Below are 10,768 nucleotides of genomic sequence, written 5' to 3' on the forward strand. Positions count from 1 at the left end.
TCTAACAATCTCCCCCCAACTTGTAAATTAACAAAATATACAAGTTTAACAGATATTTGATGATGTCAAAAACATTAAGTACAAATGCATGAGAAATAGACTAGATAACTACAACTTACAGTCCTTAAAGTTTTTACCAATTTCAACTTCTGATAACAACTTCAATCTGTATAAATATCAGAATTTAAGCAGTTGTAGATCTTCGACTTGGCTTCTTCATTTTCTGATCTCTCTGATGTCAGGAGTTGTTCTGAGATAGTTCTTCAACAAACATTTCTCAGCATATCTTAGTTCATAAATCATTATCCTTTTAACACCTTTAAGCTCTGCAGTATCTTCACCAGTTTGAAAGATTGCAGCTCTGAGATCATTAATCTTTGCTTTTCTTAACTCCTGATCTAGTCTTATGACATAAGCTTTGTCAGACTCAAGATTGAATTCAAGTCCCTTAATACCAAGATACGTTCTGATCTGTGCAGTATTAGACTTCATATCAACAATATCACCATTGTGATCTCTGTACTTTGGAACATATATGCTGTCAGACTTAACAGAATAAAGCCTTTTCTGTCTCTGAATCTGTTCTTTTAAGTAGTTTGCAGCAGTCTCTGTTATTCTGTCATCCACTTGAAGTAAGAAAAGTACATGCTCCAATTCTTCAAAATACTTCAAAGGAATGGCATTTTGTCTTATATGATAAACCCTACCATCTGTCATGAAATACAACATGATGTATTCTTTCAAGTAGGTATGGTAAACCATCTGTACAGATTCCAGTTGATTCAATCTCTTAGGAGTTGCTCCAATACCTGGTTCACTCAAGGAAGTTGGATCATTGGTAGTGTTGTGTACTCTTCTTTCATCAGCACTTCCCAATCCAGTTTTATCTCTAGCTTCCTTTCCAGTAACTACTCTTGCTTCAAAACCACTTGCAGTAGTCTTCAAAGATTGAGTCTGTTTTGCTTTAGTGAATCCTGGTAGGAGTGTCTTTGATCTATATTCTGATATCAAGTTAACTTGAGCTCTGTCAGAGGTTACTTGCTTCTTCTGAATATCAGAACTTACAATTTCTTGACTCTGAACAACTTGAGCCTTGTCAGAGGTTGTTTTAAGAACTTTTCTTGAAGTCAGAGCAAGATCATCTTTTCCATCAGTAATTTCTTCTTCCTCAGGAGGTACATAAGCCTTGATAGGTTCACCAACCTTTTCTTTACCCTTGGATCTTGGATCTATCTGTGGTTGTGATCTAGCCAATGTTGCTTCAGTATGTGTCCTTTCTTTGATCACAATGCCTTTAAGTTTTAGAAGTAACTTTTTACCAGAAGCTTCAGATTTAGATGTGACTTTCTCTGATTTAAGTCTGGCTTCTTCTTCCTTTAAACTTTCCAAGTCCATCCCTGGATTTTCTTGAAGAAATAACTGTCTTGACATTTCCTCATCAAGATCTAGAAGTTCATCAGAACTTATCCTTTTATCAGCAGCAGAACTTATTCTTTTCCCAGTATCAGAACTTGTTCTGTGACTAGCTTGTCTTGATGTAAACCTTCTACCTTGACTATGACCACTACCCATTCCAGAGTTTCCTTGGTCATCTTTTCCATCATCCTTTCCTTGCAGTGTCTTGTTGGTTTTGCATTTGGACTTAATTACCTTCTCCCCCTTTTTGGCATCAACAGGTAATAAAAGAGAGATAAGTAGTTCCACTGAGGTCTGGATTTCAGTAAGTTGCGATTGCTGAGAAGCTTGATTTGTCAGAATTTGATCAATCTGAGCTTGTTGTTTCTCTTGAGTTTTCTCAATATTAGCAATCCTGTCAATGGTAGGTTGAAAGAACTTTTTCTTATCAATTTTCCAAACTTGTTCCTGTTTGATAAAGTTCTCCTGAATCTTGTGTAGTTCTGCATGAGTATTGGAATGAAGACCTTGTAGATGTTTAATACTCAATGCAGTGACTCTAAGCTGGGTTTTAAAATCATCAGAATTTAACATTTCATCAGCTTTAGTCAAGTGCTCAGCAAGATGTAAAGCATTTGGAACACATGAAACTGAGTTCCATTCCTTAGTCCACTCCTGACCTGCAGGAGTTTCACTCCAAGGCCCTGGTGCATCCCTGATAACAAACTCCTTTACCAGTTCAGACTTAGGAAGAGTCGGTGGAGGAGTATGTCCTGAAGGACCTGCTTCATCAGCATCTACAGTTGTAGCAGCTTCACCAGTATCTCCAACATTTGCAGCATCAGAACTTAAAGAATCAGTATCTTCTGATAAGACAACAGTGTGAGTAGCAATGGAGGCTTCAGCATCCTCTAATTGCTGATCTGATACTAAGTTCTGATCAACAGCCATATCCTGATGCTCACCTAAAATCTGATCATCAGCATCTTGATGCAGAGAAGGTGTTGTTGATAACTCTGGAGTTTGAACAGCATCAGTAACAGGTGTTGTGGAATGATTATTTGCTGTTGGAGCTTCTAAGAAAAGTATTGTAGGCACAACCAGGTTCTGAATATTAATTTCAGCACTTGTGCCTGGATCAACAAGAGACACAGATGGTGAGTTAGCCTTGTCAGATACAGCTTCCTGAGATGGAGTTGATGGAGAAGAAGTGACTGAAGCAAATTCCTTGTCTTGTGAGATCAGAGATTCTTGATCCCCTTCCGTAGCTGCTTCCTCCTCATCATCTGAAACTGGCCTTTGTGCCCTCTGTTTCTTGTACTTCCTTGTTGATTTGGATTCCTTGGGAGTTTCAGGAACTATCATACGTCTAAGCCTCTTGAGAAGCCTAGAACCCTCAATTTCAGAATCCTTCTGAGAAGTTGCTTTCTCAGCTTCAACCACCACAGGTTCTGAAGAAGGAATCTGTTCCTCAGAATCTGATTCATCTCTCAAAGTAATTCTCCTCCTCTTTTGAGGTGTGTGAGGAACAGTCTTTGTTCTCTTTGGCTTAGAGGATGTAGGCTTCACAGTAGGTGCTGAAGAAGAAGGTTGAGCAGTCTGTGAAGTGGAGAGATAGGATTTGAGATAAGTTCTGAGGGTAGGTTGAGTAGAATGAGAGGTAGGTACTGAGGTTGATGGATTTTGGGTGGTTGGAGGTGGTTGGACATCAGAGTAAACAGATCTATAAGTATCAGGATCAGCATTTACCAGGATCTGTTTCACAGACTTAGGAATCTGTAATGGTCTAACCACTTTCTTCTTAGTATCAGCATTTACCAGGTCATTAAAGTATCGTTTTGCAACCTTAAAAGGTGGGGTTTGAGTGCTGACTAAATGAGGTTAATCAGTACAGTAAGTGTAAATAAGTTGACAGAATCTAGTAAAATAAACAACATCTCGATCCTCTGTCATCCTATCCCCAATAAAACCAATTATTCCAGTTGCAAAATCAAAATGAGTTTGATGGATAATAGCATACCCTATGTGCTGACTCAGAATTGGGATAACATCAAAATTTGAACATTTGTTCCCAAAAGCTTTGGTGATGCAATCAAAGAAGAAACTCCATTCTCTTCTGATATTAGCCCGTTTCAACTGTCCAAGTTTCGTCAGACTCTTTTCATATCCCAATTCAGCCATTAACTCCCGAAGGGCTGAGTCCTCTGGAACTGAGAAAGTACAATCCTCTGGAAGATGTAAAGCCCTGCGTACTGTACCAGGAGTGACTACAAAGGATGAATCACCCACTTGGAAGATAATACTGGGAGTTCCACGGTTACCACCATCATCAAAAACTCCAGTCCTCCAGAACCTCAGAACTTGTTGACTTGAAAATAATTCAGGCTGAGTTAAGGCGTACCCAACCTCACTATGTGCAAGAAGATCTTGCACAAAGTGCAATTCAGATGGAGCGTCAGCATGATCAAGAATTGCAGCATAGTTGTTTGGAACAAACTTTGCTCCATCAATGATTAAATCCTTTGGTGCCATGTGAAAAAAATATTGAGTTTCAAGGATGCCTGCTAGGTGTTTGAGATAATGTCTGTATGAAAAACCAACGTGAGAAAGAAGAGAAGGAGAGTAAAAGTAAGGAGAGAGATAAAGTATAAAGAAAATAAAAGATTAAAGAAATCTTCTCTCTGTTGTACTTATACTCTGAACAAAAATGTTACCGTTGGACACCTGTCAGACATGTAGTAATAACGGACAGTTACTGGGCTCGAGAAAACAGGAATCATTACTTACCCAGTTGCCTAGTTTCAAGGAAAAACCGTTCCATTTATCAAGAGAAACAGTTTTAATTCAAAATTTAAACCGTTAGCACTGATTGAATTATTTTTCATTGCATCACTGAAATTCTGAAAATACATCACATGAAAATGACCAAGATAAATTAGATATATAAGTGCTGAAAATGAATCAGAACTTAATATAAAACAAAAGTTATATGGTCATCAGAATATCAATCAGGATTTATCAACACAAGATAAAATAACTCAGAGACAAAATCTTGAAGTAAAAACAATTTTCATTAATATATCAAGACAATACATTTATGAAATGGAAATTACATCAATACTTATACAAGATTTTCCCTAAGCTCCTTATCCTAACATCAACAGCTTTAGTCCTAGCTAAGAAGCCTGACAAAGCTGAGGATGAAGAAGAACAGGAAGAAGACAAGATTAAGTCATCTTCCTCTTCCTATCTTCGACGAACAAGATGGCGAGTCGTATGATTCGCTCTTGCTGATGGATAGCTTCCCGCCTTTCCTCCTCCAATCGCTCCAGATGGCGATGGTAATCCATATAGAAGAATAGAAGGTGAGTTAGCACCTCCTGTGGGACGGAATCCCAGATCTCCTCAGGAATGGCTGTTACATGCCACTCCTGCTGCCACTCGGCACAACTTAGCTCCATAGTGAAGGTTTGGTTATTCAAAAACATGTTGTATCGAACCATTGTGTTTTTGATAGAAGAAGGAGGATAAGTGTGTGAGAAGAATGTGATGGAAAGACTGATGTGAAGTGGTTGCTTATATAGGCAAGAGAATGCCAAGAGACGCAAAGATATTTAATGCTGACAGGTAGAATTAATTCTACCTCGTCTCCCTAGACTTTGAAAAAGAATAACAGTCATTGGAAAGGGGAATCATGGTCTAGACCGCACAAGACACAAGAAACAGTGGACTGTTCAAGTACAAATACCATTAATCCTTAGCATAGTGACTATTAATCTTCCACTTCAACATATTCGAGTTCGAACTGAGACTGTTATCAAATTTTATTCACAGATAAGCCAAGTAAAGTATTAGACTGAGAAATCAGAACTTAGACCTATACCAGAACTTAACAGTCATCAGAACATAATTTCTTAACTCGAAAAAGGAATGCCCATCTTAGTAAATACTCATACAAGTTCTGAGTTATGGACGTCAGAACTTAATCATCAGGACGTGTAACTTAGAACTTGTCCTCAGAATTTGTGCAATAATGACACAATGACTGTTTATCTAAAATAACATAGACCACCACAGAAATTTTCATCATTCAGATGGAGTGATTAGTGTGTGCATTAAGCTAAAAACAGACAAAGAGTAAAGTCTGATTTACTTTAGTACATCTTAGAATTAAGGCATAACTAAAATTTTGCTAAAGATCTGTCATTGTCCTGAAACCTACTGATGAATGAGTTCATGCTAGAGTCCATCTCAACTGTTTTGTGCTAATTTTATGCATCTTTTGCAATTCTGTTTTACAGTGGCTTCTCAGTGTAAGTGAGTCACGACTGTTTATCAGAATTTATGCTATTTTCAGAGTATTTCTCCAGTAATCATAGAGTGTGAAAAGTCACCAAGAAAATATTTTGCTTTTCTGATGCATATTTACTTAATACCAGCAATGCACTTGGGTCGTCCCTTCCACATTTTTACTCTAGATCTCAAAGGAGTACCTGATTTTAATCTTTGATCTTTTTGCTTTTTCTTTTGATAAGAGAGGTTTATCAGCACTTAGTACATTCAGCAGTTTTACTAGTATCAGAACTTAACAGATGAGTAGCATTATTCTAATTTGTGACTTAGTAATAAGATATACAAAGTAAACTTAACTAAGCTCAGTTATCAGAATTTTCTAGTGTCATAAGATTTCCACTGAAATAATTACTTCTTCCATGGAATCATTTGTTTATTGAAGACTACTAGGTCAGTATCTAGCACAGTTGTCCTCATAGGAATGAATAGGTACTAGAACAAACATATCACTTATCATAGTTTAGAAACATATATCAGACAACAGTCAGTACTTAAAGACATTTATCAATTAAGCACAGAATATACAATGAGATTAATTCTGTAAATACTGAGCATAAAGTCTTATTCATAGAACAAGTCTAAGCAGATTTAGAGAAAGAACCTGAAACCATTCCAAGTTCATTTACCAATCTTGTAAAAGTAGCTTCACATAATGGTTTTGTGAAGATATCTGCCAATTGTTGATCTGTGGGAACAAAATGCAATTCCACTGTACCTTCATCCACATGTTCCCTGATGAAGTGGTACCTGATGCTGATGTGCTTTGTCATTGAGTGTTGAACTGGATTACCTGTCATAGCAATAGCACTTTGATTATCACAGTAAATAGGGATTTTGAAATATGTTAACCCATAATCCAATAACTGATTCTTCATCCAAAGAATCTGTGCACAACAGCTTCCTGCAGCAATATACTCTGCTTCTGCAGTTGATGTGGAAATTGACTTTGTTTCTTGCTGTACCAAGAAACCAATCTGCCACCAAGAAATTGGCAGCTTCCACTTGTGCTTTTCCTGTCAATTTTGCAACCTGCAAAATCTGCATCTGAGTAACCTATTAGTTTAAAATCTGATTCTCTAGGATACCATAATCCCAGAGCAGCTGTTCCTTTAAGATACTTAAAGATTCTTTTTACAGCTGTTAAGTGAGGTTCTCTTGGATCTGCTTGAAATCTTGCATAAAGACAGGTAGCATACATGATATCAGGTCTACTAGCAGTTAGATAGAGTAGAGAGCCAATCATACCTCTGTAGTCAGTAATATCTACTGATTTACCGGTATCCTTATCCAGTTTTGTTGCAGTGGCCATTGGAGTGGATGCACTTGAACAATCTTGCATTCCAAATTTCTTTAGCAAGTTTCTGGTGTACTTGGTTTGACAAATAAAAGTGCCTTCCTCATTCTGCTTGACTTGAAGGCCCAGAAAATAGCTAAGTTCCCCCATCATACTCATCTGATATCTTGACTGCATTAGTTTGGCAAACTTCTTGCAAAGTTTGTCATTTGTAGATCCCAAAATGATATCATCAACATAAATCTGGACCAGAAGTAATTCTTTTCCATGGTTGAGGTAGAACAATGTTTTGTCTATTGTCCCTCTGTGGAATCCACTTTCCAGAAGAAACTGAGCTAAAGTCTCATACCATGCTCTAGGAGCTTGCTTAAGTCCATAAAGTGCTTTGTCAAGTCTGTAGACATAGTCTGGATGTTTGGTATCTACAAAACCTGGAGGTTGTTCAACATATACCTCTTCCTCCAATTCTCCATTGAGAAAAGCACTTTTCACATCCATTTGAAAGACAGTAAACTTTTTGTGAGAAGTATAAGCCAAAAATATCCTTATGGCTTCTAACCTAGCAACTGGTGCAAATGTTTCATCATAATCAATTCCCTCCTGTTGAGAATATCCTTTTGCAACCAGCCTTGCCTTATTCCTTGTAATTATGCCATCACTGTCAGTTTTATTTCTGAATACCCACTTTGTACCAACAACAGATCTATTCTTTGGTCTTGGTACTAGGGTCCAGACTTTGTTTCTTTCAAATTCATTCAACTCTTCCTGCATTGCTTGCACCCAATCAGCATCTTGAAGAGCTTCTTCCACTTTCTTTGGCTCAGTCTGAGAGAGAAAAGAATTGTAAAGACACTCATTTGAAGTACCTGTTCTAGTTCTGACACCTGCATCAGGATTTCCAATTATCAAATTAGGTGTATGTGATTTTGTCCACTTCCTTGCAGATGGAAGGTTTTCTCTAGAATTGGATGCTCCCCCATGATCCATGCTATCTTCATTTTCATTTTCTGATGCTCCCCCTGAAACTATGCTCTTTGAGTTGGATTCTTCAGTATTTAGATTTTCAGCACTATCAGAACTTGGCTTATCAGAACTTGACGAATTAGAACTTGAAGAGCCAGATGCATGTTCGGATGTTTCTTGAGATGTGGTAGGATCTTGAGTATGCTCCCCCTGCATAGGTGCATCTTCCTTTAACGTAGTCACCACAGTTTCAATAACATCAGAGATTAATCCATCAGAGTTTGCAGTATCAGGACTTAGACTGTCAGGATTTTCAGTATCAGAATATGAGTCTTCATTTTCAAATCTCATCTGATCATGGTCAATGAAATCTTTAAGACCAGTGATCTTCTTGTCATCAAAAGAGACATTGATAGATTCCATGACCACTTTTGTTCTCAAATTATAGACTCTGAAGGCTTTTGTGGAAAGTGGATATCCAACAAAGATTCCTTCATCAGCTTTTAGATCAAACTTTGATAGCTGTTCAGGATGAGTCTTGAGAACAAAACACTTGCATCCAAATACATGAAAATATTTCAGATTTGGCTTCTTTTTCTTCACCATCTCATATGGTGTTTTTCCATGCTTGTTAATAAGTGTTGCATTTTGAGTAAAACAAGCAGTCTGCACAGCTTCAGCCCAGAAATAGGTTGGAAGCTTTGCTTCTTCAAGCATTGTACGTGCAACTTCAATGAGAGTTCTATTCTTCCTTTCAACAACTCCATTTTGCTGTGGAGTTCCAGGAGCAGAAAATTCCTGCTTTATTCCATGGCTTTTGCAGAACTCTTCCATTATCAAATTCTTGAACTCAGTGCCATTATCACTCCTTAAAATTTTCACAGAATCTTTGACCATTTTATCCAGCTGTTTGACATGATCAATCAAGATAGATGCAGTTTCACTTTTTGTGTGCAAGAAATACACCCATGTGTATCTGGTGAACTCATCCACTATGACCAACGCATACTTCTTCTTTGCAATAGACATGACATTTACTGGACCAAATAGATCAACATGTATAAGATGATAAGGCTCAAGAATTGATGAATCAGTCTTGCTCTTGAATGAAGATTTTCTTTGTTTGGCTTTCTGACATGAATCACAAAGACCATCAGGAGCAAATACTGTGTTTGGCAATCCTCTCACAAGATCTTTCTTGACCAGTTCATTTATATTGTTGAAATTTAAATGAGAGAGTTTCTTATGCCAATTCCAGCTTTCTTCAATTGATGCTCTACTTATCAGACAGATTGCAGAACCATCAATACTTGTTGAAAGCTTAGCTTCATAAATGTTACCACGTCTGTATCCTTTCAGAACAACTTTGCCTTTAGATTTACTCACAATTTCACAGTGTTCTTCAAAGAAATCAACATGATAACCTCTGTCACATATTTGACTTATACTCAGTAGGTTGTGTTTAAGTCCTGAGACCAGAGCTACTTGTTTAATTATGACATTTCCAAGATTGATATTGCCATATCCCAATGTTTTTCCAATGTTGCCATCTCCATAAGAAACACTTGGGCCAGCTTTCTCCATAAAGTCTGATAGCAGGGCCTTATTTCCAGTCATATGTCCTGAACATCCACTGTCCAGAACTAGAATATTTTTCCTGTTGCCCTGCAATCACAAAGACTACTAATTATTAGTTTTAAGGACCCAGACTTGCTTGGATCCTTTGGCCTTATTAAGTTTGTTAACATTTGCAGCGGATTTAGCATCAGAGTTTATGTTAACATTTTTCTTATCAGAATTTACACTATCAGACTTTGAATCAGAATTTACACTAGAAGGAACAATGGAAACTTTCTTCAAAGAAGGTTTTATTTGATAATAATCATAGTACAAACTATGATATTCCTTACAAGTATAAATGGAATGCCATAAACTACCACAATGAAAACAAGGATTTTGTGGTTTGTATCTAACAGACTGACTCTTAACTCCTGATTTTGAAGGTAAGGAGTTAATATTCTTATTCTTCCTGCAAAAAGAAGCCAGATGGTTAGAACTTCCACAGTTATGACATGCTTTCCTAAGAGCATCAGGAACAGGTTTTTAATCATTGCTTTTATTCACACCTTCCTTTCCATTCCTATTTTTCCTAGATGATTTTACCTTGTTTGCATTCTTGACATCTTTCAGCTTATGCTTAAGCTGCTTCTTTGTCATTAAGCCTATGTTCACTCCAGCTGTCTTTTCTTGTTTTAGTTTGTCAGAAGTTAATTCCTCTTTATCTTCTGATTTCTCATTTTCAGAATTTACAGTTACAAACTTAATAGGTTTAAACTTTGGCTTTTGCTTAACAACAGGCTTAATTTCTTCAGTTCCTTTATCATTCTTATCTTCTCCATAACCTAAGCCCTCTTTCCAGTTTCCACTACTTAGCAAATTTTGAGTTGTTTTGCCAGAGTTAGTCCAAGTCCTGATAATCTATCTTTCCTTTTCTAACTCAGTTTTTAGAGATTCATTTAATTTTAGCACTTCATTCCTAACATAAAAAGCATCATCTCTATCCTTCTGAGTTTGATGGAACATGACTAACTCTTTTTCTAAGAAATTATTCCTTTTCTTAAATGCAAGATTTTCAGAAGTTAATCTTTCACATGTTAAAGTTTGGTCTCTATAGCTAACAAACATGGTTTTAAGATATCTTCTCAACTCATTAATATCATCAGTATGAAAAGCATAAGTAGTCTGAGGTACCTTTGTTTCAGC

Source organism: Apium graveolens, chromosome 6, assembly GCF_009905375.1.
Source record: "Apium graveolens cultivar Ventura chromosome 6, ASM990537v1, whole genome shotgun sequence".
In the NCBI taxonomy this organism is placed as follows: Eukaryota; Viridiplantae; Streptophyta; class Magnoliopsida; order Apiales; family Apiaceae; genus Apium; species Apium graveolens.